Raw genomic sequence first — 5,987 nt, 5'->3', positions numbered from 1 at the left:
TTGTGATCTGTGAATTCATCTCACAGAGTTACTGCTTTCCCTCAAGAAACCGTTCGCTAAGACTGTTCTTCTGGAATTTGCAAAGGGATATTTGGAAGCCCATAGAGGCCTATGGTGAAAAAGAAAATATCCTCAAATGAAAACTGGAAAGAAGCTTTCTGAGAAACTGCTTTGTGATGTGTGACTTCCACTCACTGAGTTACAGTTGTATGTCATGGAGTTGTTTGCTAACCTTATTTCTGTGGAATCTGAGAACAGATATTTCGGATCCCTTTGAAGACTATGGGGCCAAAGGAAAAATCCTCCAATCAAAATGAGGAAGAAGCTTTCTGAGAAACTTTTTTGTGATCTGTGAATTTATCTCACAGAATTACAGCTTTCCCCTCAAGAAGCCTTTCGCTAAGACTGTTGTTGTGGAATTTGCAAACTGATATTTGGAAGGCCATTGAGGGCTATGGTGAGAAGGGAAATATCCTCAGATAAAAACTGGAAAGAAGCTTTCTGAGAAACTGCTCTGTGTTCTGTGAATTCATCTCACAGACTTACAGCTTCCCCCTCCAGAAGCCGTTCGCTAAGACTGTTCTTGTGGAATTGGCAAGGGGATATTTGGAAACCCATGGAGGCCTAAGGTGAAAAAGAAATTATCCTCAGAAGAAAACTGTAAAGAAGCTTTCTGAGCAACTGCTTTGTGATATGTGACTTCCATTCACTGAGTTACTGCTGTATTTCGTGGAGCTGTTTGCTAGTCTTATTTCTGGTTAATATGAGAACTGATATTTCGGATCCCTTTGAAGACTATAGTGCCAAAGGAAATATCCTCCGATGAAACTGAGAAGGAGCTTTCTGAGAAACTTCCCTGTGATCTGTGAATTCATTTCACAGAGTTACAGCTTTCCCCTCAAGAAGCCTTTCGCTAAGACTGTTCTTGTGTAATTTGCAAAGTGATATTTGGAAGCCCATGGAGGGCTATGGTGAAAAGGGAAATATCATCAGATAAAAACTTGAAAGAAGCTTTCTGAGAAACTGCTCTGTGTTCTGTGAAGTAATTTCACAGAGTTACAGCTTTCCCCTCCAGAAGCCGTTCGCTAAGACTGCTCTTGTGGAATTTGCAAAGGGATATTTGGAAGCCCATAGAGGCCTACAATGAAAAAGAAAATATTCTCAGGAGAAAACTGGAAAGAAGCTTTCTGAGAAATTGCTTTGTGATGTGTGACTTCCATTCACTGAGTTACAGCTGTATTTCATGGAACTGTTTGGTAGCCTTATTTCTGTGGAATCTGAGAACTGATATTTCGGATCCCTTTGAAGAGTATAGTTCCAAAGGGAACAGCCTTCGATCAAAATGAGAAAGAAGCTTTCTGAGAAACTTCTTTGTGATCTTTGAATTCATCTCACAGAGTTTCAGTTTTCCACTCAAGAAGCCTTTTGCTAAGACTGTTCTTCTGGAATTTGCAAAGTGATATTTGGAATCCCATGGAGGACTATGGTGACAAGGGAAATATCCTCACATAAAAACTGGAAACAAGCTTTCCGAGAAACTGCTCTGTGTCTGTGAAATCACCTCACAGAGTTTCAGCTCCCCCTCCAAAAGTCGTTCCCAAGACTGTTCTTGGGGTATTTGCAAAGGGATATTTGGAAGCTCATAGAGGCCTTGGATGAAAAAGGGAATATCTTCAGATCAAAACTGGAAAGAAACTTTCTGAGAAACTGCTTAGCGTTCTGTTAATTCATCTCACAGAGTTACTGCTTTCCTCTCGAGAACCCGTTCTGTTAGTCTTTTCTTGTGGTATTAGCAAAGTGATATTTGGAAGCCCATAAAGGGCTATTGTGAAAAAGAAAATATCCTCAGATAAAAACTAGAAAGAAGCTGTCTGAAAAACTCCTTTGTGATGTGTGACTTCCACTCACTGAGTTACAGCTGTACTTCGTGGAGCTGTTTGCTAGCCCTATTTCTGTGGAATATGAGAACTGATATTTCGGATGCCTTTGAAGACGACAGGGCCAAAGGAAATATCTTCTGATAAAAATGAGAAAGAAGCTTTCTGAGAAACAGTTTTTTGTTTCGTAAATTCATCTCACAGATTTACAGCTTTCCCCTCTAGAAGCCGTTTGTTAAGATTGTTTTTCTGGAATTTGCTAAGTGATATTTGGAAGCCCATAGAGGGATATGGTGAAAAAGAAAATATCCTCAGATAAAAACTGGAAAGAAGCTTTCCGAGAAACTGCATTGTGAAGTGTAACTTCCACTCACTGAGATTCGGATGTATTTCCTGGAGCTGTTTGCTAGCCTTATTTCTGTGGAACATGACAACTGATATTTCAGATCCTATCGAAGACTATAGTGCCAAAGGAAATATCCTCCGATAAAAATGAGAAAGAATCTTTCTGAGAATCTTCTTTGTGATCTGTGAATTCATCTCACAGAGTTACAGCTTTGCTCTCCAAAATCCTTTCGCTAAGAAACTTCTTGTGGAATTTGCAAAGTGATATTTGGAAGCCCATGGAGGGCTACGGTGAAAAAGAAAATATCCTCAGATAAAAACTGGAAAGAAGTTTTCTGAGAAACTGCTTTGTGTTCTGTGAATTCATATCACAGAGCTACAGCTTTCCCCTCAAGAAGCCTTTCCCTAAGACTGTTCTTGTGGAATTCGAAAAGTGATATTTGGAAGCTTATGGAGGGCTTTTGTGAAAAAGAAAATATCCTCAGATAAAAACTGGAAAGAAGCTTTCTGAGAAACTGCTTGGTGTTCTGTTAATTCATCTCACAGAGTTAAAGCTTTGCCGTCAAGAAGCCTTTCGCTAAGATTGTTTTTTTGGAATTTACAAAGTGATATTTGGAAGCACAAACAGGTTTATGGTGAAAAAGAAAATATACTCAGATAAAAACTGGAAAGAAACTTTCTGAGAAACTGCTTTGTGTATTGTGAATTTATCTCACAGAGTTACAGCATTTCCCTCAAGAATCCGTTCGGTTAGTCTTTTCTTGTAGAATTTGGAAAGTGATACTTGGAATCCCATAGAGGGCTATGGTGAAAAGAAAATATCTTCAATAAAAACTAGAAAGAGGTTTTCTGAGAAACTGCTTTGTGTTCTGTTAGTTCATCTCACAGAGTTACAGCTTTCCCCTCAAGAAGCCTTTTGCTAAAACTGTTCTTGTGGAATTTGCAAAGTGATATTTGGAAGCCCATAGAGGGCAACGGTGAAAAGGAAAATATCCTCAGATAAAAACTGGAAGGAAGCTTTCTGAAAAACTGCTTTGTGTTCTGTTAATTCATCTCACAGAGTTACAGCTTTCCCCTCAAGAAAACGTTCGGTTAGTCTTTTCTTGTGGAATTTGCAAAGTGATATTTGGAAGCCCATAGAGGCCTATGGTGAAATAGAAAATATCGTCAGATAAAAACTGGAAAGAAGCTTTCTGAGAAACTGCTTTGGACGTGTGACTTCCACTCACTGAGTTACAGCTGTATTTCGAGGGGCTGTTTTCTAGCCTTATTTCTGTGGAATGTGAGAACTGATAGTTCAGATCCCTTTGAACACTATAGGGCCAATGGGAATATCCTCCGAGAAAAATGAGATTGAAGCGTTCTGAGAAACTTCTTTGTGTTCTGTAACTTCATCTCACAGAGTTACAAATATCCCTCAAGAATTCGTTCGCTAAGATTGTTCCTATGGAATTTGCAAAGGGATATTTGGAACCCCAGAGAGGAGTATGCTGAAAAAAAAATATCCTCAGAGAAAAACTGGAAAGAGGCTTTCTGAGTGGCTTCTTTGTGATCTGTGAATTCATCTCACAGAGTTACAGCTTTCCCCTCAAGAAGCCGTTCGGTTAGACTTTTCTTGTGGAATTTGCAAAGTGATGTTTCGTAGCCCATAGAGGGGTATGGTGAAAAGAAAATATCGTCAGCTAAAAACTGGAAAGAAGCTTTCTGAGAAACTGCTTTGGAAGTGTGACTTCCACTCACTGAGTTACAGCTGTGTTTCGTGGAGCTGTTTTCTAGCCTTATTTCTGTGTAATCTCAGAACGGATATTTCAGATCCCTTTGAAGACTATAGGGCCAAGGGAATATCCTCCGATATAAATGAGAAAGAATCTTTCTGAGAAACTATTTTGTGTTCTGTAAATTCATCTCACAGAGTTACAGCTTTGCCCTCAATAAGTCGTTCGCTAAGACTGTTCTTGTGGAATCTCCAAAGAGATATTTCGAAGCCCAAAGAGGGCTATGATGAAAAATAATATATCCTCAGATAAAAACTTGAACAGTCTTTCTGAGATATTGCTTTCTGATGTGTGACATCCACTCACTGAATTACAGCTGTATTTCATGGAAATGTTTGCTAGCCTTATTTCTGTGGAATCTGCGAACTTATATTTCAGATCCCTTGGAAGACTATAAGGCCAAAGGAAATATCCTGCAATAAAAATGAGAAAGAAGCTTTCTGAGAAACTTCTTATTGATCTGTGAATTCATCTCACAGAGTTACAGCTTTCCTCTCAAGAAGTCGTTCTCTAAGAATTTTCTTGTGGAATTTGCAAAGTGGTATTTGGAAGCCCATAGAGGGCTAAGGTGAAAAACAAAATATCCTCAGATAAAAACTGGAAAGAAGATTTCTGAGAAATTGTTTTGTCATGTGTCACTTCCCCTCATTGAGTTATAGTCGTATTTCGTGGAGCTGTTTGTTAGCCTTATTTCTGTGGAATCTGAGAACTGATATTTCGGATCCCTTTGAAGACCATAGGGCCAAAGGAAACATCCTCCAAAAAAAATGAGAAAGAAGCTTTCTGAGAAACTTCTTTGTGATCTGTAAATTAATCTCACAGAGTTACATCTTTCCCCTCAAGAAACCTTTCGCTAAGACTGTTCTTGTGGAATTGGCAAAGTGATATTTGGAAGCCCATGAAGGGCTATGGTGAAAAAGAAGATATCCTCAGATAAAAAATGGAAAGAAGATTTCTGAGAAACTGCTTTGTGATAAGTGACTTCCACTCAGTGAGTTACAGCTGTATTTCGTGGAGCTGTTGGCTAGCATTATTTCTGTGCAATCTGAGAACTGATATTTCCGATGCCTTTGAAGACTATAGGGCCAAAGGAACTATCTTCCGATAAAAATGAGAAGGAAGCTTTCTGAGAAACTTATTTGTGATCTTTGAATTCATCTCACAGAGTTACAGCTTTCCCCTCAAGAATCCTTCCTTAAGACTCTTCTTGTGGAATTTGCAAAGTGATATTTGGAAGCCCATAGAGGGCTATTGTGAAAAAGAAACTATCCTCAGTAAAAACTAGAAAGAAGCTTTCTGAAAAACTGCTTTGTGATGTGTGACTTCCACTCACTGAGTTACAGCTGTATTTCGTGGATCTGTTTCCTAGCCTTATTTCTGTGGAATCTGAGAACTGATATTTCGGATATCTTTGAACACTATAGTTTCAAAGGAAATATCCTCCAATATAAAAGACAAAGAAGATTTCGGAGAAACTTCTTTGTGATCTGTGACTGCTTCTCACAGAATTACAGCTTTCGCCTCAAGAATTCTTCCGCTAAGACTATTCTTGGGGAATCTGGGAAGTGATATTTGAAGCCCACGGAGAGCTATGGGGAAAAAGGAACCATCCGCAGATAAAAACTGGAAAGAAGATTTGTGAGAAATTACTTTGTGTTCTGTGAAATCATCGCACAGAGTTATAGGTTTTCCCTCAAGAAGCCATTCGCCTAGACTTTTCATGTGTAATTTGCAAAGTGATATTTGGAAGCCCATAGAGGACTATGGTTAAAAAGAAAACATCCTGAGATAAAAACTAGAAAGAAGCTTTCCGAGAAACTGCTTTGTGATGGGAGACTTCCACTCACTGATTTACAGATGTATTTCGTGGAGCTGTTTGCTAGCCTTATTTCTGTCGAACCTCAGAACTGATATTTCGGATCACTTTCAACACTACCTGGTCAAAGGAAATATTCTCCGATATAAATGAGAAAGAATCTTTCTGAGAAAC

At 38.9% G+C, this 5,987-nt stretch overlaps 1 pseudogene; it reads left to right on the top strand.

Annotated features, from left to right (window-relative positions):
* Positions 1-282: 282 nt before the first annotated feature.
* Positions 283-3,658, top strand: LOC141409277 (uncharacterized; annotated as a pseudogene).
* The last annotated feature ends 2,329 nt before the right edge of the window (positions 3,659-5,987 follow it).

This window comes from Macaca fascicularis, chromosome 20, assembly GCF_037993035.2.
Source record: "Macaca fascicularis isolate 582-1 chromosome 20, T2T-MFA8v1.1".
NCBI lineage: Eukaryota > Metazoa > Chordata > Mammalia > Primates > Cercopithecidae > Macaca > Macaca fascicularis.
This window is presented reverse-complemented; position numbering and strand designations above follow the sequence as displayed.